Here is a 26,398-nt window from a genome sequence, read left to right as displayed (position 1 = left end):
GAGATCAATAGCAGAATAACTGAGGCAGAAGAACGGATAAGTGACCTGGAATTAAAATAGTGGAAATAACTACTGCAGAGCAGAATAAAGAAAAAAGAATGAAAAGAACTGAGGACAGTCTCAGAGACCTCTGGGACAACATTAAACGCACCAACATTTGAATTATAGGGGTTCCAGAAGAAGAAGAGAAAAAGAAAGGGACTGAGAAAATATTTGAAGAGATTATAGTTGAAAACTTCCCTAATATGGGAAAGGAAATAGTTAATCAAGTCCAGGAAGCACAGAGATTCCCATACAGGATAAATCCAAGGAGAAATACGCCAAGACACATATTAGTCAAACTGTCAAAAATTAAATACAAAGAAAGCATATTAAAAGCAGCAAGGGAGAAACAACAAATAACACACAAGGGAATCCCCATAAGGTTAACAGCTGATCTTTCAGCAGAAACTCTGCAAGCCAGAAGGGAGTGGCAGGACATATTGAAAGTGATGAAGGAGAAAAACCTGCAACCAAGATTACTCTACCCAGCAAGGATCTCATTCAGATTTGATGGAGAAATTAAAACCTTTACAGACAAGCAAAAGCTGAGAGAGTTCAGCACCACCAAACCAGCTCTACAACAACTGCTAAAGGAACTTCTCTAGGCAAGAAACACAAAAGAAGGAAAAGACCTACAATAACGAACCCAAAACAATTAAGAAAATGGGAATGGGAACATACATATCGATAATTACCTTAAATGTAAATGGACTAAATGCTCCCACCGAAAGACACAGATTGGCTGAATGGATATAAAAACAAGATGCATATATTTGCTGTCTACAAGAGACCCACTTCAGACCTAGAGACACATACAGACTGAAAGTAAGGGGATGGAGAAAGGTATTTCATGCAAATGGAAACCAAAAGAAAGCTGGAGTAGCAATTCTCATATCAGACAAAATAGACTTTAAAATAAAGACTATTAGAAGAGACAAAGAAGGACACTACATAATGATCAAGGGATCGACCCAAGAAGAAGATATAACAATTGTAAATATTTATGCACCCAACATAGGAGCACCTCAATACATAAGGCAAATACTAACAGCCATAAAAGGGGAAATTGACAGTAACACATTCACAGTAGGGGACTTTAACACCCCACTTTCACCAATGGACAGATCATCCAAAATGACAATAAATAAGGAAACACAAGCTTTAAATGATACATTAAACAAGATGGACTTAACTGATATTTATAGGACATTCCATCCAAAAACAACAGAATACACATTTTTCTCAAGTGCTCATGGAACATTCTCCAGGATAGATCATATCTTGGGTCACAAATCAAGCCTTGGTAAATTTAAGAAAATTGAAATTGTATCAAGTATCTTTTCCGACCACAACGCTATGAGACTAGATATCAATTACAGGAAAAGATCTGTAAAAAATACAAACACATGGAGGCTAAACAATACACTACTTAATAACGAAGTGATCACTGAAGAAATCAAAGAGGAAATCAAAAAATACCTAGAAGCAAATGACAATGGAGACACGACGACTCAAAATCTATGGGATGCAGCAAAAGCAGTTCTAAGAGGGAAGTTTATAGCAATACAATCTTACCTTAAGAAACAGGAAACATGTCGAATAAACAACCTAACCTTGTACCTAAAGCAATTAGAGAAAGAAGAACCAAAAAACCCCGAAGTTAGCAGAAGGAAAGAAATCATAAAAATCAGATCAGAAATAAATGAAAAAGAAATGAAGGAAACGATAGCAAAGATCAATAAAACTAAAAGCTGATTCTTTGAAAGGATACACCAAATTGATAAACCATTAGCCAGACTCATCAAGAAAAAAAGGGAGAAGACTGAAATCAATAGAATTAGAAGTGAAAATGGAGAAGTAACAACTGAACACTGCAGAAATACAAAAGATCATGAGAGATTACTACAAGCAACTCTATGCCAATAAAATGGACAACCTGGAAGAAATGGACAAATTCTTAGAAAGGCACAACCTGCCAAGACTGAATCAGGAAGAAATAGAAAATATGAACAGACCAATCACAAGCACTGAAATTGAAACTGTGATTAAAAATCTTCCAACAAGCAAAATCCCAGGACCAGATGGCTTCACAGGCGAATTCTATCAAACATTTAGAGAAGAGCTATCACCTATCCTTCTCAAACTCTTCCAAAATATAGCAGAGGGAGGAACACTCCCAAACTCATTCTACGAGGCCACCATCACCCTGATACCAAAACCAGACAAGGATGTCACAAAGAAAGAAAGCTACAGGCCAATATCACTGATGAACATAGATGCAAAAATCCTCAACAAAATACTAGCAAACAGAATCCAACAGCACATTAAAAGGATCATATACCATGATCAAGTGGGGTTTATTCCAGGAATGCAAGGATTCTTCAATATACGCAAATCAATCAACGTGATACACCATATTAACAAACTGAAGGAGAAAAACCATATGATCATCTCAATAGATGCAGAGAAAGCTTTCAACAAAATTCAACACCCATTTATGATAAAAACCCTGCAGAAAGTAGGCATAGAGGGAACTTTCCTCAACATAATAAAGGCCATATATGACAAACCCACAGCCAACATCGTCCTCAATGGTGAAAAACTGAAAGCATTTCCACTAAGATCAGGAACAAGACGAGGTTGCCCACTCTCACCACTCTTATTCAACATAGTTTTGGAAGTTTTAGCCACAGCAATCAGAGAAGAAAAGGAAATAAAAGGAATCCAAATCAGAAAAGAAGAAGTAAAGTTGTCACTCTTTGCAGATGACATGATACTATACATAGAGAATCCTAAAGATGCTACCAGAAAACTACTAGAGCTAATCAGTGAATTCGGTAAAGTAGCAGGATACAAAATTAATGCACAGAAATCTCTGGCATTCCTATGCACTAAGGATGAAAAATCTGAAAGTGAAATCAAGAAAACACTCCCATTTACCATTGCAACAAAAAGAATAAAATATCTAGGAATAAACCTACCTAAGGAGACAAAAGACCTGTATGCAGAAAATTATAAGACACCGATGAAAGAAATTAAAGATGATACAAATAGATGGAGAGATATACCATGTTCTTGGATTGGAAGAATCAACATTGTGAAAATGACTCTGCTACCCAAAGCAATCTACAGATTCAATGCAATCCCTATCAAACTACCACTGGCATTTTTCACAGAACTAGAACAAAAAATTTCACAATTTGTATGGAAACACAAAAGACCCCGAATAGCCAAAGCAATCTTGAGAACGAAAAACGGAGCTGGAGGAATCAGGCTTCCTGACTTCAGACTATACTACAAAGCTACAGTAATCAAGAGAGTATGGTACTGGCACAAAAACAGAAATATAGATCAATGGAACAGGATAGAAAGCCCAGAGATAAACCCACGCACATATGGTCACCTTATCTTTGATAAAGGAGGCAGGAATGTACAGTGGAGAAAGGACAGCCTCTTCAAAGAGTGGTGTTGGGAAAACTGGACAGGTACATGTAAAAGTATGAGATTAGATCACTCCCTAACACCATACACAAAAATAAGCTCAAAATGGATTAAAGACGTAAATGTAAGGCCAGAAACTATCAAACTCTTAGAGGAAAACATAGGCAGGACACTCTATGACATAAATCACAGCAAGGTCCTTTTTGACCCACCTCCTAGAGAAATGGAAATAAAAACAAAAATAAACAAATGGGACCTAATGAAGCTTAAAAGCTTTTGCGCAGCAAAGGAAACCATAAACAAGACCAAAAGACAACCCTCAGAATGTGAGAAAATATTTGCAAATGAAGCAACTGACAAAGGATTGATCTCCAAAATTTATAAGCAGCTCATGCAGCTTAATAACAAAAAAACAAACAACCCAATCCAAAAATGGGCAGAAGACCTAAATAGACATTTCTCCAAAGAAGATATACAGACTGCCAACAAACACATGAAAGAATGCTCAACATCACTAATCATTAGAGAAATGCAAATCAAAACTACCATGAGATATCATCTCACACTAGTCAGAATGGCCATCATCAAAAAGTCTAGAAACAATAAATGCTGGAGAGGGTGTGGAGAAAAGGGAACCCTCTTACACTGTTGGTGGGAATGTAAATTGATACAGCCACTGTGGAGAACAGTATGGAGGTTCCTTAAAAAACTACAAATAGAACTACCATATGACCCAGCAATCCCACTACTGGGCATATACCCTGAGAAAACCATAATTCAAAAAGAGTCATGTACCAAAATGTTCATTGCAGCTCTATTTACAATAGCCCAGAGATGGAAACAACCTAAGTGTCCATCATCGGATGAATGGATAAAGAAGATGTGGCACATATATACAATGGGATATTACTCAGCCATAAAAAGAAACGAAACTGAGCTATTTGTAATGAGGTGGATGGACCTAGAGTCTGTCATACAGAGTGAAGTCAGTCAGGAAGAGAGAGACAAATACCGTATGCTAACACATATATATGGAATTTAAGAAAAAAAAATGTCATGAAAAACCTAGGAGTGAAACAGGAATAAAGACACAGACTTACTAGAGAATGGACTTGAGGATATGGGGAGGGGGAAGGGTAAACTGTGACAAAGCGAGAGAGAGGCATGGACGTATACACACTACCAAACGTAAGGTAGAGAGCTAGGGGGAAGCAGCCGCATAGCACAGGGAGATCAGCTCGGTGCTTTGTGACCGCCTGGAGGGGTGGGATAGGGAGGGTGGGAGGGAGGGAGACGCAAGCGGGAAGCGATATGGGAACATATGTATATATATAACTGATTCATTTTGTTGTGAAGCTGAAACTAACATACCATTGTAAAGCAATTATACTCTAATAAAGATGTTAAAATGAAAAAAAATAAAATAAAATAAAAAAAATAAAACACTTCACCGTAAATAGTGGAATAGGCAAACTTTAAGATATATAAATATATATTTATTTTTATTGAAGCATAATTGACTTACAAAATTATATTAGTTTCAGGTATACAACATAGTGATTTGATATCTTTATACATTACAAAATGATCACCACTGGAATAAGCAAACTTCTGTTGAGAGACTGAATATACAAATGGCAAATGGACAGACCCTGTATAAAAATAGGACCCAGACACATAATCTACAGCATTCAGTCCAGGAAACCAATCCATTATCTACAGTAACCAGCCCTGGAAGCCAGCTTGCTATCTTTAAGCCTTGCAGGACGTCAGACCATCATCTGTCATAGCCACCAGCTCAGGGAGCCAAAAAATAACCCTGCAACAACTGGCCCCAAACAACTAGGATTTGATTAATAACTGACAGTTTCCCTAATTTTTGTCCCTGCTTCCAACTTAGGACCAAGCAGAGGAAGCCAATATGGGCCTCTAAGTAGTCACATAGGTCCCCCGGCTTCTAGCCTCTCATCTTCAGCTTCCCCAGGCCAGCAGCCTCCAGTCAGGACACACCTGAAGCCTGTACCTTTTCCGCCATAAACTTTTCCCATCCTGCCTTTATGTCTCTGCCAACCACAGGTGATAGTGGCTAACTCTTGTTTATTTCCACACTGTAAAGGGCCAGAGAGAAAATGGTTTTGGCTCTTTGCGCCATACAGTCTCTTACCAACTACTCAGTCCTGCTGTTAAAAGTGTGAAGCAGCCACAGACAATATGAATGGGCATAGCCGTGTTCCACTAAGACCTTATCCATAGGAACAACTTGTGAGCAGGACACCAGTTTTGCCAGGGGGCTGATTCTGGAGGCTTTAAGAGGATAGATCAGCAGGACCAAGTGGTCTCTTGGTTTGAAGGGTGGACTTGCATCTCTTCCTTGGAAAGGTTTACAAGAAAGATGGATTCTTGGGTGGTGGAGCTTGGACAGGGTGCTGCCCCCAGGCCTCTGTTTGCTAAACTTGGTATTATGCTATGCTGCTCCTTTACTAAGAGTGTCACCACAAACTCCAAGCTTCCAGAAAAAGTATTGACACTTCTCTTTTGTGAACGAGGGTTTCCTTTCTGAAGCACTTTCCTATGTAAATTATGTTCCGGGACCCAAGTTTCGATGTGTGGAGAGGGGTGTCTTTCCACACCAACAAGCAGTTCTTGAGACACCACCTGCATGTCCTACAATTCAACCTCAATTCTGACACTATCTACCTAGAGATGGCATCAGATCCCACAGGCCCACAAGACTGCCCCCCCTCACTCCCCACCCCCCATGCCCAGATCATCACCAGTGTTACTGACCGACTGGCTATAGATTGGAGGTTCCAATGACCACCTCCTTGGACTTCGGACATCAGTTGTTACCTGTACATCTGACTGACTGGCTATAAATCAGAGGTTCCACGACCCTCTCCTTGGGTTTAATAATTTGCTAGAGAGGCTTACAGAACTCAGAGAAGCATTTTACTTACTAGATTACTGGCTTATTATGAAAGAATATAACTCAGGAACAGACACATGGAAGAGACGAATAATGCAAGATACAGGGAAAAGATGTGGAGCTTCCATGCCCTCTCCAGGTTCATCTCTCTTCCCCAATCTGCATGGGTTCACCAACCCGGAAGTGATCCAAATACCATAGAGTTGGGATCTTTATGGAGGTTTCATCACATCCGAATGATCCACCAATAACTCCGTTTTCAGCTCTTCTCCCTTATCAAGAGAATGGGAGGCAGGGCTGAAAATTCCAAGCTTCTAATAATGGTTTGGTCCTTCCATCCAGGAGCCATGTAGGAGTCCACCCAGCAGGGTCTCCTCATTAGAACACAGTTCACTGCTATCACTCAGGAAATTACAAGAGTTTCAGGAGCTCTGTGTCAAAAATGGGGAACAGAGACCAACATATATTTTCTGTTATCTCACACCATATGTTAGTTAATTTGGACCTGCCAGATCACAAGCTCTTTGAAGTTAAAGACTATGTTTTATTCATTTTTCTGTTCCCTACAGGGCTTACCTAGCACCAGCCAGAGCATGTAGTAGATTCTCAACAGATGCTTGTTGAAATGAGTTGAGTTGAATCAAATCATCACAATGATTTGGTAATACTGGGAGCTTAGAGATTGTTATTCCCATTGTACAGAAGATAAAACAGAGGCTCAGAGAGTTAAGTGACTGTGTTTGGGTTTTTGCAGAGCAAGAATTTGGATCCTGTTTTTGAGCCCCTCTGCCTCTTGGGCAGGACAGACTCCTCCCCTAATGAGCTCATTCAAGAGCCCCACGGAGACAAGCTGCTGCTGCTTTTCCTTTGTCTATTTGAATTCTGTGATTTTATAATCTTCTAAACATTGAACACACCTTCCCCCTGCCCCTCCCATTGCTCTGAAGTGAAACCTTGGGGGAATGAGTCATTCTGTAAAAGCCAAGATGTCTAGGTGATGGAGTCTATCCCTTTAACCCTCAGAGAGTTTTAAAAGGTTTATATAGAAATCTTCCTGACATGCACTGCTCTTGTCTGTCTTCTCCATCGGAGAACCCCAACAAGAATTTATCTCTTTGTGCTAAAACAAGGGCCTTGATTACAGACACCAGTGGCTGAGCTGTGGGATAACTCCAGATGCCCTCATGACATCCAGTCATGTGAAGTGGCAAATGACCTGCACTTCTTTGAGGAGATATATATATATATATACACAGATGTTTCTGCCTTCCCCTCAGCCAACTCTGGGGGGCTGAGTGGGTCCCTACAAAGGGAAATGGGCTCTAAGTGAGGATCAACAAAATGTATGAGCTTTAGTGACATCTATGGTGACACTTCAGAGACATTTAAAAAAATGTTCTGTTTCTTAGCTGTGCTCTGGGCAGGTGAGGTTGTCAGCTAGCTTAGTAATGGAGAGGTGTCTGTACAGAGGTAAGGGGTGGATCCCATTTCCGGAGGCCGGCCCTCTGAAGTGCAGTTGTTTGGAGCTGGGGGGGTGCTTGAAAGGTCGGCAGCACAGTGACTACTGAGGGGCCCTGGGCCGTCAAGTCCTAAAAGTCCATCGTTAGGGCTTCATTTTTATGTTGAGCTTTCCCTCTGTCCTCCAGACACTAACAAGTAATTCATTCATATTCTCATTTCTCTCTCTGTCCCCTCTCTCTCTCTCTCTCTCCATTTCTCAATCTCTCTTTCTCTCTTATGCTCAAAATTCTAAAGGTAAAATACCACAAAATCATAAAGGAACAAAGGGTGTACAGTAAAAAGTAAGTCCTCCTCCCATCCTTAAGCTGCAGAATTGTTCCAGGAGTGACTTGTGTCTAGTTTCTAGATGTACGTGTGCTTTTATTTTTACACAAATGATAAAACGTCATACGCACTGTTCAGTACCTTATTTTCCTTTTCACTTTAAACAATACATATTTGAAACCAGTTCATACTGATACTGAAAGAACTTTCTTTTTCTTGTAATGGATGCAATGGTATTTCATTACATGGAAGTACTCTTGTTCATCTAACCAGCCTCCTGGTGACCTTATTCCTCCTATAGTTGCAAATGGCATTACAAATGGCATTAAAACAAATAGCCTTTGCGTGTACAGGCACACCAGTAAGAATAAATTCTTAGAAGTGAAATTGCTAGCTAAAGGGTATGAGAAATTTACTGTTGGATAGATATTTACGCTCTCCATTTAAAAATACAGTGTGCGGCATGCTACCGAGGTGGGCAGACGGAGCTCTGTAGGAACACAGCCTCAGGAGAATGTGTCTTCTACTAGGTGGAGACAACCTACACACACCTTCCTTTTCATGACAGTTTGGACTACTATACAATAGGTTTTCAATAAAAGTGCGGAATTCACTGAAATGATGAGTGCCAAAGAAATCCTAAGTGTTTTTTCTGTAGGAAGGGAGCAGACCAGAAATCGTCAGCTCCAGTCCCAGCCTGACCCTGACCTACTGCCTCTAGCCCTCTTACCTGTTCCACCTGCCCCTCAAGTCTTCAATTTTCTCCAACTGCTCCCCTCCTGGCTTCACTTCCTTCCCCTCCCAGCTTAGCCCCTGGGTATCATTTCAACTACTTAATGCCTCCAACTCTTATCATTTTCCCCTTCCATGTCACGTGCTCTTAAACACCCCCAAATTTGTACCGTCTCCCTGCCCCTTCCACTAGGTTACCCAGCAATGGTGGAGAAATCCTACCCTTGGGGAGATCAGAGATTTGAGATTCCCAGGCTCAGCTGGGACAATGGCATGGCCTCACAGTCCTTCCACTTGTTTCTCACCAGTTCTTCCTTCCATTGTCCTCCCTTGTGTCTCAGTGTCCACCATGCTGACCACAGCCAGCTGGGCTCTAAGTTTCCCTCTTTCTCCTTAAGGACCCTCTCTGTTATTCCTTTTCTTGTATATCTTCAACTACTTCCCCTTTGTTCATTCTTTTTTTTTTTCTATAAAACTTATTTTATGTTCACTCTTTCTTCACAGTTCACAAACCTGGCATCTAGTAGATGCTCAATAAATCTCTTTATAAAATCAAATTTATTCTGGTATAATTTACAAATGAAATGGGCATTTAAAGCATATAACTCATTGAATTTTGATAAATGCATAGTCCCATGTCATCACTACCCCAATCAAGGTAGAGAACTTTATCACCCTGGAAAGTTATTCCCTGCCTCTTTGTGGTCAATCTATGACCACTCCCTCCAGGTAATTACTGATATGATTTCAATCATCTGGCTTAGTTTTGCCTCTTTTAGACTTTCATAGAAATGGAATCGTGCAATATGTCCTCTTTTGTCTCTAACTTCTTTTACTCAACATAATATTTCTGAGATTTATCCATGTTGTCGCTTGAATTAACATTTTGTTCCCTTTCAATGTTAAATAATATTCCATTTTATGGACATGCCACAGTTTGTTTTTTTTTTAATGTTTATCTGTTGGAGGACAGCTGGTTGTTTCCAGATTTTAGCTCATAGGAATAAAGTAGCTATGAACATTTGGTCACAAATCTGGATAAATAAGGACTTCCCTGGTGGTTCAGTAGTTAAGACTCCGTGCTCCCAAAGCAGGGGGCCTGGGTTCAATCCCTGGTCAGGGAACTAGATCCTGTATGCTGCAACTAAGAGCCCACATGCTGCAACTAAAGATCCCGCATGTCACAATGAAGATCCCACATGCGGCAATGAAGATCCCACGTGCCGCAACTAAGACCTGGCGCAGCTAAATAAATAAATAAACAAATAAATAAATTTCATTTATCTTGGGTAAATCCCTAGGAGTGGAATTGTTGGATCATAGAGTAGGTATATGTTTAACTGTATGAGAAACTTCCAAGCTGTTTTCCAAAGTGGTTATACCATTTTACATTCCCATGAGCAGTTACGAGAATTCCAGTTGCTCTACATCTTTGCTAACAAGTGTTACTGTCAGTCTTTTAAGTTTTAGTCATTCTAGTGGTGCAATGATAGACATCATTTGGTTTTAATTTGCATTTCTCTGATGATTAATGACGCAACGTAGCTTTTCATGTGCTTATGGCCATTTGTATATCTCTCTTCGTGAAGTGTTAGTTCAAGTTCTTTCACTATTTATTGTTTTTTAATTGATGTGTACATTTTTATATAATCTGGATACAAATCCTTTGCGGAATATGAGTTACAAACATAGAGTAGGATCTAGACATATCCTAGCCCATGCTTGCCTTTTCATTTTCTTTTCTTTTTTTGTTTTCTGGCTGTGCTGTGTGGCACGCGGAGTCCTAATTCCTCGACCATTAATTGAACCCGCACTCCCTGCATTGGGAGCTCAGAGTACTAACCACTGGACCACCAGGGAAGTTCCGCCTTTTCATTTTCTTCCTGGTGTCTTCTGATAAACAGGTGTTTTAAATTTTGATGAAGTCCAATTTATCAATCTTTATGGTTACTGCTTTCTGAGTCCAGTCTAAAAAATCTTTGCCTAGCTCAAGATCATGAAGAGTTTCTCCTGTGCTTTCTTCTTTCTTTTATAAATTTATTTGTTTATTTATTTATTTATTTATTGGCTGCATTGGGTCTTTGTTGCTGCGCGCGGGCTTTCTCTAGTTGGGGCGAGCGGGGGTTACTCTTCGCTGCAGTGCGCAGGCTTCCCATTGCAGTGGCTTCTCTTGTTGCAGAGCATGGGCTCTAGGGCGTGGGCTTCAGTAGTCGTGGCATGCGGGCTCAGTAGTTGTGGCGCACGGGCTTAGTTGCTCCGCGGCATGTGGGATCTTCCCGGACCAGGGCTCGAAGCTGTGTTCCCTGCATTGGCAGGTGGATTCTTAACCACTGCTCCACCAGGGAAGTCCTCCTATGCTTTCTTCTTGAAGCTTTGTATTTTAACCTTTTCTTTTTAGGACCATAAGCCAGCTCAAATTAATTTTTGTGTGTGGTGGTAAATTTATTCTCCCCCATATATTTATCCAGTTGTTTCAGTACAATATGTTGAAAAAGTTTCCTTTCCTTATTGAATTTCTTTGGATCCTTTGTCCAAAATCAATTCCTCCAGTAGAGGAAGCTGGAGGGACTTTGCAGGAGGAGGGAGTTTTCTCCTGGTTCCAGTGCTTCTGTTTTTGTTTGTTTGCTCTTGTTGCATGTCTGCCAACCTCATGTCCAAAGCACACAGTTCCTCGGCAAGCTTGCAGGACTGGCCCCAGCCAAGTAACTCCTCACTACAGTCTTCCTGATGTGGACAACATGAATCCCAGGCCTGAGGCCACCCTACCAGCAACTGGCTCCCAGCACCCCAACTCCCTTGTGCACCCACCTACTAGCCTCAGCCCTGTACCCCAGGTGGTTGCTTCCCATGGCCCTCTTGACATGGACACCATACAACCCAGGCCTCACACTGCCCTGCTGCTAAGTTGGCTCCTGATGCCTTGACTCCCTCTGCATCCCCACCCATCAAACTTTGGTCCACTTCTACCCTGGAAGCAAGTGTTTTCTACTTTCCCACCAACTGTAGACCAGCTCTGACCTGGGCAACCCAGAGAACTTTTCTACCGTTGAGTGGGTTGAAATTAGGTCTGGATCTCTATCTTGGGAAGAGATCCCCCTCCTAAGTTGTTTCTTCCTTGGTCCTCCTCCCTCGGCCTTAGGGTATTCTTTAGAGATGCTACCCAACGTTTTTTCCTTTATAGTTACTCTCCTGTTATAGCTAATAATTCTTTACATGAAACATTTTCTGTTCAAATGACTCTGTGCTTTCTGTCTCCTGATTGGACCCTTGGTTTGTACATTTAATCATTCCATCATCTCTGTCACCTCGAGGTTTATTTCTATTGACTGATTTTTCTCTGAATTATGGTTCACATTTTCCTTCTTTGAATGTCTAATAATATTTTGTTGTATGTTGAACACTGTGTACGAGAGATCAGGATGATGAAGCATTTGAAAATTAAAATCATATATAAAATAATTATCAAAATTTTAAAGAAGTAGAGATATTTTTCTGGAGAAGATACAGGCAGGTTACAATGGGTATCTTTCATACTGAAGGGCAGCTGCTTCAGAAGGTAGAACTAAGGCAAGAAAGGAAAGGACAGCAGCACAGGTGTCAGAAGAGATATTAGGAAGAATTCTCTGTGCATCAGAACTTCTGCCTGAACATGTAGTGCTGGTGGTGAAGCAGAGGCTAGGTCACTGTTTATTGGGGATTTGTGCATATACATGGTCAGAGGAAGGGTTCCAATGCATCTCTGTAGAGCTTTTTGGGAAAAGCACGTGTTTTGAAGTCATATTTGAGTGGGGTACTCAGTTTTACCACCCACCGGCAAATTACTTATCTGTGCCTCAGTTTTCTCATCTGTTTAAAAAAAAAAAAAAAAGTGCTACCTATCTCTAAGGGCTGTTGTAAGGATTAAAGGGAAAAACCCTAGCATTCCAGGTCCTTACCTATGACTCTAACTGTAACCCAGCATATTGATGCTTCTACAAATATCTGCTACCCTCATTCAGTTGTGGCTTTAGGGGCCTTCAAGAATTCTTTTACTTGATGGGGTTGGTTACCTATTCCATCTCCCCTCCCCTGACTTCTTAAAACTTCATTGCCTGCCCGACCTCTTCAACATCATAGAAAAACCCCACAAAACTTCTTCACCTTAAGCTCTCACCCAACCCCTTCAATTTCATAGAAAAATTCTTCTAAAGCTTCGTACTTCCTCTACATCCCACTTCTGCATCCCCAAAATGTGCTCTCTGTATATTTCTGTGATTGTATTTACATTCCTTTAACTTTTTAAACTATTTTTAAATTATTAAAGTAATACAGGTGTTATAGACTGAATGTGTCCCCTCAAAATTCCCATGTAGAAATCCTAACCTCCAGTGTGATGGCATCAGGAGGTGGGGTCTTCAGGAGGTAATTATGTCATGAGGGTGGAGCCTTCATGAATGGGATTAGTGCCCTTAATAAAAGAGATCACAGGGGGCTGCCTTCCCCCTTCTGCCCTGTGAAGGCACACCGAGAAGACAGTCATTTATGAACCAGGAAGCAGGCTTTCAGCAGACACCAAATCTGCTGGTGCCTTTGTCTTGGACTTCCCGGCCTCCAGAATGGTGGGAAATAAATTTCTGTTGTTTATAAGCCATCCAGTCTAGGGTGTTCTCTTATAGCAGCTCAAACAGACTAAGATAATATGTATATAATTAAAATAACCAAGCAATGAAAAAGGGTACAAGTGAAAAGTAATACTCCTCCTCTTCCCTCACCAGCCTAATGCCATCCCAGAGATAGACATTTGAATTTTCTTGAGTATTTTTCCAAGAAATATTGTATGCATAGGCAAGTATGTGCATGTGCGCGCACACACACACACACACACACACACACACCACATGCATATTTTTTTGGTTTTACATGATGGGACTCTGCTCTACAAACTGTTGTGTCCAGTGCTTTTTCCACTTCATGGTCCTTGTACATCTCTGCAGATGAGTAAATGAGGGAGTGCCTCGTTTTCCAACCGTTGCTTGGTGTTCCTCCATGTGGATGTTCCTCCCTAGCCGGATGCTTTAGTTTGGTGTGGTTTGTTGTCTTTCGCCACTGAGCTAATCTGTATTTCAATAGTCTGGGTCCATGTTTTCAATGGAGGAAAGGGCAGGGGCTGCATTTTAGTCTGCGTTTTATATCCAGCACCTGGCCCTGTCCTTGGCATGTTGTAAAAGTCATGAACTAGATTCCATTCCACAGGGCTGCTCCTAGGAAGGCCTGGCCCAAGACCCATCCCCAGAGGGGTCACCAGCAAAGAAAGCTGGTGAGCCCCGACCCTTAATCCTCGCCTCCTCCTCGGTCAGCTGGCAGGTTAATCCCTTCAGAGGCAGCCGAGACCTCCCTCTCATCTCCTGGATCCTCGGGGTCAGCATGGATATGTGGGCTCAGAAGACCCCTCTCCCAGGGGCCACAGCCCCTCTCTGTGACCCTCCGTCGGGTTTCCCCAAGCCCCTCCTTTGGAGAACCACCGATCACTGCCCTCTGGAGGCATCATGTCCTCTCGAGAGCCGTGTCCTGCTCCTCCCAGCATTGCTCCCAGGAGGGAGAGGCAGTTCATTTTCTTCCTGAATTCCAGCCCCTGGCACAGATAAACCTTGGGAAGCATTTCCTGAAGCTTCCCAGGCCTTTCTCAGCATGAATATTTTATACTTCTGCAGTAAACTAGAGTGTTAGATCAAGAAGAAGTGGTCGGTGCCACACTGCTGCATGCTGGCAAGGAGTTTGGGGTGGGCAGGTGATGGGAGAGGAGGCGGTTTCTCATTTCTTCCAATCCAAGCAGAAATTAGGTCCCTCACCTGAGCACCCAACCTTCCCCTGCAGTGTGAATGGGTGGCTGCCCCCAGGCCAGCAGTATTCCTGCTCACTGGTCCACCTTCAGGTGCTCCAAAAGATCACCCTGGATGTCTGCTTTGTCATTTTAGTCCATGCCTCTGCTACTGTCCCACTCGCTGAATGCGAGGGCCGCACCTCTGAGACCTCCACATCCAGCCATCACACTTTACAGAAGGGGAAACGAGACGAGGGAGATAGAGGGACGGCTCAAGGTCATCCTGCACAGTGGGTGGGAATACATTTAGGGATCCTGACTCACAGCAGGGGGCTTCATCCTAACCACTGATTTCAGCCAGGGAAGATCTGTCAACCTGTCACTGCTGCTGGCTTACTTTCCCTTCCCTGAGCCCAGGATAACGCGAGTGGCTAAAACTTACACCAAGTGTCCTGTACTCCTGGTCCCGTTTGAAGTGCTTTACATACATTCATTTTTAAAAATAACTTAACACCCTATGAAGTATACTTTCTACTTTATAGGTGAAGAAACTGAGGACCAGAGAGGTTAAGTAATATACCCAAGATCACACAGTGACAGAGCTGAGATTCAAGGCCAGGCAACATGGCTCCAAAGTCCATGGTCTTACCTTCTGCACCATCCTTCCCCTCAGAATAACAAACTATGTTAGGCTCTGTTCTAAGAGTTTATGTGCACAGGCTCGGGGGCTGCCACGGGAGACAGGCTGTGGTTGATGCCGAGGGTGAGAGGTGAAGACACCCCACACAATTGTTTTCCAACCAGGCCCAGACATGCCTGTCCTTGGAAGGTAAAAACTTCAGTGTGAGCCTTCCTCCCTAAAGAGGCAAACAGTACAGCACTCTGAACAGACACTAAAAACAGCTCTCATCTCAAAGAACCCAGCACTTTTGTCACAGTAGTAGAAGTTAGATGCTGGTGTAACGGCATTTGATGCAAGAAGACTTCTAGCCAGACAGTGATCTCTTTGGACCCATTACTTTGCATTTGCAATCAGATTGGATCACCTCCCATCCTGAGGCTCCCCAAGACTTTCAAGAGTTTTTCCAGTGACCCTTACAGAAAGATACCATCTCCTGAGAAATGCAGTATTTATTTACAGTGCATTGGATCTCTAGGAAACACCGGAATTATCAGTGAAGAATATATTAAATAGCTCAAGGGCTACGGTAAAGCATTTTTCTTTTTTTTTTTTTTTTGCGGTACGTTGGCCTCTCACTGCTGTGGCCTCTCCCGTTGCGGAGCACAGGCTCTGGACGCACAGGCTCAGCGGCCATGGCTCACGGGCCCAGCTGCTCCGCGGCACGTGGGATCTTCCCGGACCGGGGCACGAACCCGTGTCCCCTGCATCAGCAGGCGGACTTTCAACCACTGCGCCACCAGGGAAGCCCAGTAAAGCATTTTTCTACGGCTTGACAGTAAAGCTCCTAGAACCAGTTCCTATCTCTGAAATGAGGTGTTCCTTTAGAGTCAATAAGAACACACAAAACCTACAAGTCATGCAGGACACATCCTGAAGTTCTTAAAAGAGAAGGGACCTGAAGATGCCTTCTGTGCTGTGGAGGTAACAATTGATTGATTTTTACCCAAGAGACTCCTGGAATTTTTCTTTGGACAGGCTGCTTTTTTTTCTTTTAAATGTATTTATTTTATTTTATTTTTGGTTGTGCTGGGTCTTTGTTGCTGTGCATGGGCTTTCTCTAGTTGTGGCCAGCGGGGGCTACTCTTCATTGCGGTGCGTGGGTTTCTCATTGCGGTGGCTTCTCTTGTTGTGAAGCATGGGCTCTAGGCACGCGGGCTTCAGTAGTTGTGGTGCGTGGGCTCAGTAGTTGTGGCTCGCAGGCCTAGCTGCTTCACAGCACGTGGGAACTTTCCAGACCAGGGCTCGGACTCGTGTCTCCTGCCTTGACAGGCGGACTCTTAACCACTGCGCCACCAGGGAAGCCCCTGGACAGGCCTCTCTGACAGATGGTGTGGGGATATTCAGCTTTGCCAGGTATGGCAGTGATTTTATCTCTCACTCTGCGAAGGCAAAGTGAAGAAGTGCTACAGAAAATATCTTCCAAGTGGCTTTTCGGTTTTTGATAATTATTACACTTCTGAAGTGGCATTTTGTGGCTTCAGTCCTATAAGACTTTAACCCATGAGACTGGACACGTACTTGGACTTTGACCGGCCTAATGCAAGGCTCCAACCACTTGGAAGAAGCTGGCCAGAGCCTCCTCAACCTTTGCCCTGTTTATGCAAGTTGCAGAGTGCTATTTGCTTCAATAATACAGAAAGATACAAAGTGGATTGATGATGAATCTGCTGACACACCAGGAATTACTCTGAAACTTAGTCATGAGGATAATGGGAATTTGCTGGGAATTCCCTGGCGGTCCAGTGGTTAGGACTCCACAGCTGAGGGCCCAGGGTTCAGTCCCTCGTCAGGGAACTAAGATCCTCCAAGCCGAGCAATGCAGCCAAAAAAAAATGTGAATTTGCCAAAACCAGTGGAAGCCGTTAAAGAATGGAAAGAGTGTTCTTGTGATAAGCTATAATGGAAAAGAATCTGAAAAAGAATATATACACACACACACACACACACACACACACACACACACACACACACACACACACACAAACTGAATACTTTGCTGTATACTTCATAAAAAAAGAAAAAAAAAAAGAATGGAAAAAGTGAATAAAATGCCTTGCTGTTCTCCCAAAATAAGAACCTTCAATTAGGACTACTTAAAATAAATACTTGCACATTAAAAAAAGAGTTTATGTGCTATATTCCATTTAATCCTCATCACAGCTCTGTGAAGAAGAAAATACTCTCTTATTGAACACATTTTATAAGCCTCTCCGAGGCTTCAAGAGGCTGGGTAAACTGATGAAGGTCACTTAACTGGTGGAGTCAGCAATGAAGGGGACCAGAATACGCCACCCAAAACATGCCACTTTGGCATAAGGATCATTTTGTGCTGGAGGCAATTACAAAGCAGCAGATGCAGAAAAAAAAGCCATCTGCCTTCCCCCACCAGGCTAAAAGCAGGATATTAATTTTCATTTGTAAAGTTGTCTCCCTCTTCCATGCCAGGAAGAGGAGGACCCATATTGGACTCAATCACCAGAGACAACTCTAGACTCAGGCCAGACACGGCATCAAGAGGAATCTACGAAACCAAACCTTACTAAATAAAATACACTCGTCTTCTGTTAGTTTCCTCTGATATATTTACCTTCCCACAGTTTGCCACCCTGAAAAGCCTAAACGCCTTTTCTTTCGTCTTATCCCTTCTCTACAGATTTGTTGTTCTTTGTTAAGATGCCAAATAAGCTCCGAGTTCTTTTTTGTTTTTTCCTTTCTTTTTGGTCCCGCCATGGAGCTTGTAGGATCTTAGTTCCCTGACCGGGGATTGAACCCAGGCCCTAGCAGTGAAAGCACTGAGTCCTAACCACTGGACCGCCAGGGAATTCAAAGTTCTAACCAAGTTCTAACCATCCCTTTGAGTTACTCATCACTGAGTTTCTCCCATGTATATTCATGCTGCATGCATTACTAAACTCTGTTTTTCTCTTGTTAAATTGTCTTTTGTCAGTTTGATTTCCAGGGCTTTAGCTATAGAACCTAGGAGGGTAGAGAAAAAGTTATTTTCCTCCCCTACAGGACTTAACCCAGACCCTCCCTTATACTTTAAATCATCTCTTGATTACTTATAATACCTAATACAATATAAATGTTAGGTGAATAGCTGCTGGCACACAGCAAATTCAAGTTTTGCTTTTTGGAGCTTTCTGGAATTTTTTTCCCTTGAATATTTTTGGTCCCCAGTTGGTTGACTCTATGGATGTGGAACCCACAAATACTGAGGACCCACTGTACGTAATAGGTCCTTTTCCCTTCTCTTAAGCAAAGGAAATAATAATGATAATATAACAAGGAAACTGAAGGTCAATCTATGGTCATTGAGAATGACTGTCAGGTCATTTCCTTTGCCATCATGGGAAACCACCGAGGGGGGTGGGGACCACCAACCTGTTTCTGTGAATATTGATGGTTTTGTGGTTTCTGGACATATTGAGGCCTTGGCAGCCGGCACAGCAGTATCTCAGGTGAGAGGAAACAGAAGGGAGGTGAATTGCTACAGAAAATGGAATAATCATGGACTAATAACGTCTGAGTCATTATGGTAGTTGCACCCCACCTGTCTTACACTTTCAACATCAGCAGATCTGTCCACAGCTCCACTTTTCCAAGCAGTGGAACATGTCTCAGGCCTGAGACAGTCACCTGCCAGATTCTGTGAGGATCCTGCCCAAATCCTGCCGGAATTCAATGTCTGAGCTCTTTGCGCCCAGGAGGGCTTCAGAGAGGTTGAGATTCTCTGAAGGAGCTGTATTGCTAAAACTAGACTATGGTTATAGAATCATAATTTCCTTTCTACTTTTACCTAAAATTATACATGGGTCCTACTGGGGGAGAAAGTGGGCTACAAAAGGCAGTCAAAAACACTTGCACGGTAACCAGTCTTTTAAGGCACATATATTTTAAAAAGGTAATTCCTGCAAAAATACTAATTATTTGGAACATTTCACTGCAGAGCAGCTGGGGTTTGCTAGAATAACTTACAAGTCCAAAGGAAGCAACGGTGAATGGAGCTACCAGAACAGCATGGTTGCCCCCTGCTCCAAATCTCAAAGCAGGGGACTGTTCCCAGCCACTCAGAACTCATTTCCTGGCTCATTTTGGAAGCGGCCAGCATTCCAGAACCTACAGGTGAATCACCCCTGATGACATTAGGGGGGTATGGGTGGGATTTGGCAGGAGGACAGAAGCTGGAGTCCAAAAGAGGCTCCAAAGAGGAATTAGCACCTTTCCTAAACCAGGAAAACGGAAGGGAGGAAGCCAAGAAAATGAAGAGGAAAGGGACCTAGATGCCCTAAGGAATTCTTAGTGCGGCCCTGGGGTGCAGCCTCCCACCCACCTCTCCAGCTTCCTCTCCCACTACTGAGTTTTAAGCTCCAACGACTAGCCGATTTGTAATTCCATCCCACGCCAAGCTGCGCCTTGCTTCTCTGTGTTTGCTCAAGCTGTTACCACCGCCTGGAATGCCTTCTTTCTCCCACATCGCTTCAGCTGGCAGATTCCCACCTACCCCACAAGACCCAGCACAGGCGGTCCTTCCTCCAGGAAACTTTCCCACCCCCGAGCCCATGCTTTGTTTCTCTGCCCTATTACCCAAGCGCAGATCACTCACTAAATTATCCACTTTGGATTACAGCTGTCTGTGGATGGATGGGTCACATCCCACGGAAAGATGAGTGCTCAAGCAGACCCGAGTGTCCTCATCTTTGTGTCCCAGTACCTGGCACATAGGAGGCACTCAATATAAGCTGGGTGAATTAATGTTGATAGAGAAGGAATAATGTAGACAAAGACATGGTGGCAGGAACTATCAGTACTTCTCCTGGATGAAATGCAGCAAGGTTAGAAGTCACAATTCTGGACCAGGGCGAGAGGGTCAGGCCTGGCGCACCTGCTGTGGTTGCTTTTCTAAACAAAAGCTACAAGGTCACCAAATAACAATAACAATATAATAAAAGCCCCTTTATCTTCCTACATCCTCAAGCAGATAGAGCTGGAAGGGATTTTTTTTTTTTTTTTTCTTTTTCTATTTTTGCGGTACGCGGGCCTCTCACTGCTGCGGCCTCTCCCGTTGCGGAGCACAGGCTCCGGACGCCCAGGCTCAGCGGCCACGGCTCACGGGCCCAGCCGCTCCGCGGCACGTGGGATCTTCCCGGACCGGGGCACAAACCCGCGTCCCCTCCGTCGGCAGGCGGACTCTCAACCACTGCGCCACCAGGGAAGCCCTGGAAGGGATTTTTGTGTTGATCTCACTCAGGCTGTGTCATTCAGAAAGTGAGGAAGGGAGGGTCCAGGGAGGTTAAGGGAGTTGCCCTGGTCCCACAGGAAGTCAGTGATGTCAGGGAGGAAATATTCTCCTCTTCCTCTACCCATCTTAGTAGGTTCATTGGCTGCGGCTTTGTAAATTAGACTGACAAAAGATAGCTTCGCAAGAGGAAATGAGCAGTTTATTAACACATCACTCGAGAGAAACCTCAGTGATGAGTAACTCAAAGGGGTGGCTAGAACCAGGCTTATGTTGCATCTTAACCAAAGAATAATAAATTTACAGAGGCGTGACAAGACAGAGAAAAAAAGACTTTTTGAATTTCTAGGCATGGCAAATTTGGGGAAGGTAAATATATGTGGGAACTAATAGAAGATAAGGGCTAGTTAGTGAAATTTATCATGTCAGTTCCTCTGTGCCACCTCTGGGATGATAAAGGTCTAGAGTCATCCCCCGTGATTAACTTCCATTCTTCCTAGTAGAGAAGGGAGGAGGACATCTCTACAGATTTATGTCCTGGTTTTAGGCAAACAGTGGGAGGGCAGAGTTTTTCTTCTATCTGCTTCTTCTCAATTGCCTTGAGCTCAAACAATCTTTATGCCGAAGTAGCATATTTTGGGGTGGCATACTCTGCTACCCAACAGTGGCAACACTGGGACTAAATTGCAAGTCTCCTAATTCCCCAGTCCTGTACAGTGGCCCCACTTCATTGATTTCAGGGACCGTGAATAGAGTAACTACTACCTGGGGATAAGAGACATCTATCCCATGAATGAGCACCAGAAGAAAGGAGTTGCCAAGGAAAGGAGTTGACAAGCAAACTCCTGTCGAGAGAGGTGGGAGTGATGACAGCCTAGGGAGTTGCCGCCTCTCTGGAATTGTGTGGGAAGGCGAATGACAGAGTAGGTCAGCACTGTCCAGTAGACATGTGACACAAGCCACAGGTATATTTTTAAATTTTCTGGTAGACACTTTTTAAAAAGTAAAAAGAAACAAGGGAGTTTATTCTTAATAACATTTTAAACTCAATATATCTAAAATATCATTTCAACATGTGATCAATATAAAAACATTGATGAGCTATTTAACACGCTTTTTTTCTCAGTAAGTCTTTAAAATCTGAGGTGTATTTTACACGTAGGGCACAACCCATTCTGGACTAGCCACTAGCACTAGCCGTGCTCAGTAGACACGTGGTGAGCGGCTGAAATATTGGACAGCGTAAAAATAGCGGTAGGCTATTCGCTGTCCTATCCAGTAATATCAGTACCACTGGCCTGATGTAGTGTCTGAAATCCCACTGTGAGCCACTCTTATGGATGGAAGCATTATCTTCAGAAGGCCCCGGGTACCTGCAGCTGTGCCATCTGAGAGGGATAAAATATTGATCCAGGAGACTACACCATTAGTACCACCCACCTGGATCTATAAAATCTTGAAGGCAGAGGAAGGGCTGCTATGACTTTTTATTCCCTAGCCTCAGTTATCTAGGAAGGACAAATGAAACGCTTTACTTTTAAATTCCCTAAGCCCAACTGGTTGCTTTGAAAGCTCCATGCTTCTGCTTCAGTAAAACATTTCCCCTGACCTCCTAAGGATCTTGATTAAGCAGTCTTGGACTTTTAGCCTGGACCTCTACAGAATTACAATGCCCCAAATCCCACCTTCCTTTCTGGACCCTTTTCCCCACTAACTCCCAAAATCTTATCCCATCCCCAGCCTCTGGGATCCCATTTCTCTAGAATTTTGCCAGTAAAGCCCTTAAACTGGGGTCCAAGCCAGTATGAGCTTAGAAGGATAAAGTCGGGCTGGAGATTTCAGCTCAAGATGAAGACTAGAAAGCAGCTTCTTGAAAACACTCAGCTGGGGCTTTCCTGGTGGCGCAGTGGTTGAGAATCCGCCTGCCGATGCAGGGGACGTGGGTTCGTGCCCCGGTCCGGGAAGATCCCACATGCGGCGGAGCGGCTGGGCCCGTGAGCCATGGCCGCTGAGCCTGCGTCCGGAGCCTGTGCTCCGCAACGGGAGAGGCCACAACGGTGAGAGACCTGCGTATCGCAAAAAGAAAAGAAAAGAAAAGAAAAGAATCTGCCTGCCAATGCAGGGGACACGGGTTCGATCCCTGGTCTGGGAAGATCCCACATGCTGCGGAGCAACTAAGTCCGTGTGCCGCAACTACTGAGCCTGTACTCTAGAGCCCATAAGCCACAACTACTGAGCCCGAGCGCCACAACTACTGAAGCCCGCGCACCTAGAGCCTGTGCTCCGCAACAAGAGAAGCCACCGCAATGAGAAGCCTGCGTGCAGCAACAAAGACCCAATGCAGCCAAAAATATATAAATAAATTTATTTTTAAAAAAAAGAAAATTATACTTTCTCAGTAAATTTGGCAAATTTTATTATGTCAAATAAAAATGGAAAGAGAAAATGTATACCATCTACTATATTCATAAAAGTAAAAATATTTAATACCAAAAGGTAAGAAAGCTATAATGGGGGTTGAGGAACAATATTTAAAAGGGTATAATCAAAGTGGTTGCCTCCTGTGAGGGTGGCTAATGAACGCAACCTGCCCGCCCTTCTGTTTTGGCTGTGCCCACGCAGCATGCAGGATCTTAGCTCCCCTGGAAGCACAGAGTCCTAACGACTGGACTGCCAGGGAATTCCCCCACAAACACCCTTCTTTTTATTAAAAAAAAAAAAAACAAACCTCCCTTTTTTACCTGAGCTCTGCTCAGGTAAAACTGACATACAATAATCTGCATCTGTTTAAAGTGTTCAAATTGATACGTTTCGTATGTATCCCCCTCTGAACCTATCCCCAAGCCTGCCCAGAAAGCTCAGAAGGCTAAATTAATACTATCCCCAAACCTGCTGTCCCAGGCTTAATCAGTGGTGGAAGAAAGGTCTCAAAAGTGTTTGTCTCAATTGCCATTAAAGTTTAATAGTAAAAGACCGGTTATGATAACAGTGTTTTCTAGAAACTTCAGAAGGAAAGGAGAATGTTTTGTGGGTCATTTTTCTGGGGTGTGTGTGTTGCAGTTTTAAGTTATTAGTTTTAATATCAGTACTTTTTAATGGAAATAACTTGACCAAAAATCTGTCACAGAATTTTGAGTCCATCAAAACAAAGTTTAATGAGAAAACAAAAACAGAACAGGACATGCTATCCTAAAATATGACACCCTGGCACGTTGGATATTTTAAGCTGAAGGAGTTGAAGAAAATAGCGCAAGCACCCTTCTGCCCTGAAACAGATCATAAACACTCAGGTGAGGGTGCACTCCCTGTACTGCAGTAAAGGAACATCCTTATCACCAAAGACAAAGCGTTGCTGAGAAGAATCCTAACACACAGGCCTCGCTAAGTTTCCCGCAGTTACTATACTTAGTTCATACCATGTGACCTCTCATATTCCCCCCCCCCCCCCGCAACTGTCCACTTTTCCTTGCCTTGAGCCCTCTCCTCCTTCCAAAGTCTAAGGGGTGAAGAGTGGACAGCATAAAAACACTTGGATGGAACTGTTTCTTCAGGTCTTCATTTCCTTAGGAAGGCTCGCATGTGACATAAAACTTACATTAAATAAATTTGTATGCTTTTCTCCTGTCTTTGTCAGTTAAAAGTTTAGACCCTGCCCGGGACCCTAAAACGGTTGAGGAAAACTCTTCCTCTCCTTCGCCATCCTCATAATCAAGATAATGAACATAGTCTTGTTTCCCTGTACCAGTAATAGACCCTCCACAAGACAGTGGTCATTTATTTTGGGGGGAACCACCTAGAAGGTAGATGCTGAGAGACTTGAGTGGGGAAGAGAATCCAGAAATGGATTGGGCACAAGTCAGTTAAATGTAAATATTTATTCTTTAGTGAGTACCTACTGTTTACCAGGCCCTGAGCAAAATCTAGGGAGGATGCTGTACCCCTGCGTATGCAAAACCCAGTCCCATGGCTCAGGACTCACCAGCAGGAGGCCAGCCCTTGAGCCCTCTCCTCCTTCCAAAGTCTAAGGGAGTCAGATGTGGGGTAACTGGGACCTTTTGGGTATCAGTGGTGCTGGAGGAAGAAAGTCTCTCCTGGAATCACCCTTTTTCCAATAAAAAGGCAGTTTTAATCTCAGAAACAAGATGGAGACGGTATGCTTATTCAGAAAAGCTGTCCACAGGGACAGCGTCCTCACTCCTGATTAAGAGAGTTCTAATGAAAATAGAGGCAGTGGTTACTGCACACATTATATCTCTAACAGATTCTCTTCGATTTCAAGACTAGCCCTTTGTTGCTCTGCCCCAGAGGCTAAGGGGCCGGCACGGACATGGATGTCTGGTAGAGTCAACCGTGCATGGGCAAGTCTGGGAAGAAGGGAAGAGGATGCCAGGGTCCTGTGGGGCAAGACAGAGAGCTCATTGGGTTTTCCTGAAAACAACGTGGAGGGGGGAGGGGTGGAGGGAGGGGGCAGAATGAGGGAATGATTTTTGTGTAGATAATCTTCCCTGTGGAAGCTGAGCAATGCATGATATCTTGCCGGCTTGGTGTTACCTTCTTTTTGAGAGACAAAGTGAAGACGAAAATGTTTGTTTTTCTTTCTTGAGCACCCAAGGTGTCTTTGGTGAGAAGGACTACTGGTCTCCAGCCCAACCTCCAGATAAACCTCAAATGAGGAGGGTTACCTGTGAGTGAAGATAATAGGGTGAGAACCCAGGGGTTGGGTGAATGGAGGTGGGAGGGGAGTGTTGGACATCTTGGTGGCCAGGGGTAGCCGTATAATAACTAGGCAAAGAGAGGAGGTGGGCAGTCCTGGAGGCTGGAATTACGGGGAATCCAAGTGTGTGTGTATATACTGGGTGTAGATACAGTCGTCCCTCTGTATTGGTGGGAGACTGGTTCCAGGACCCCCAAGGATACGAAAATCCTCAGATGCTCAATTTCTTTATATAAAGTGGTGTAGTATTTGCATATAACTTACGCATATCCTCCCATATTCTTTAAATCATCTCCAGATTACTTATAATACCTAGTACAATGTAAATGCTATGGAAATAGCTGCCAGTGAGTGGCATATTCGAGTTTTGCCTTTTGGAACTTTCTGGAATTTTTTTTCCAAATAGTTTGGTCTGTGGTTTGTTGAATCTGCGGATGTGGAACACTCAGATACAGAGGGCTGACTATATTTAACTGTAAACAGGTTCAAGAGGATGTCTGTGAAGGGATCCAGAATATATCACTGTGCAGAGGTTTTTTTTCCCTCTGAACTCCCCTTATTTGCCTAAAAGCCGAGTCCCTCAAAAGAATTCAATTGTCGTAAATCCCCTCCTCTGTAAGTTTTATGACCAGGGAAGATTGGTTCCTATCACCAGATATCACCAGGATAAGAAATCACCTAAACACACATTGTCACAAAACTATCATATCTCCCATCTATTCTCTTGAGGGCCTATTTATCTTTCCTAAAAGTCATTTATTTTCCCATCAGTACCCTTTCTCCCCATACTCTTGCCTATTAAGATGGTACATAAGCCCCAAATTCTAACTGCCACTTTGAGTCACATTTTTCTGTGAACTCCCACATACATACATGAATAAACATGTCTTTTTTCTTCCTAATCTGTCGTTTGTTAGTTTAACTCACAGGCCCCAAGGATTGAACCTAAGAGGGAGAGAGGAAAAATTTTCTCTCTTCTTCTTGCAAAACTATAGTACCCTGTCACAAATCAGGATACTGATGCTGACATGGTCAAG

The 26,398-nt window shown here is 43.2% G+C and overlaps 1 pseudogene across 1 annotated transcript in view; it reads left to right on the top strand.

Annotated features, from left to right (window-relative positions):
- Positions 1–15,480: 15,480 nt before the first annotated feature.
- The window catches only part of LOC309970150 (archaemetzincin-2-like), a 96,508-nt pseudogene continuing 85,590 nt past the window's right edge, over positions 15,481–26,398 (top strand). Inside the window, exons 1-4 of the transcript in view lie at positions 15,481–15,489; positions 15,590–15,934; positions 16,149–16,384; positions 16,721–17,008. The product of the transcript in view is annotated as an archaemetzincin-2-like (transcript). The remainder of the gene's footprint in view (positions 15,490–15,589; positions 15,935–16,148; positions 16,385–16,720; positions 17,009–26,398) is intronic.

The sequence above is a fragment of the Leucopleurus acutus genome, assembly GCF_964270905.1.
Source record: "Leucopleurus acutus genome assembly, chromosome: 12".
In the NCBI taxonomy this organism is placed as follows: Eukaryota; Metazoa; Chordata; class Mammalia; order Artiodactyla; family Delphinidae; genus Leucopleurus; species Leucopleurus acutus.
This window is presented reverse-complemented; position numbering and strand designations above follow the sequence as displayed.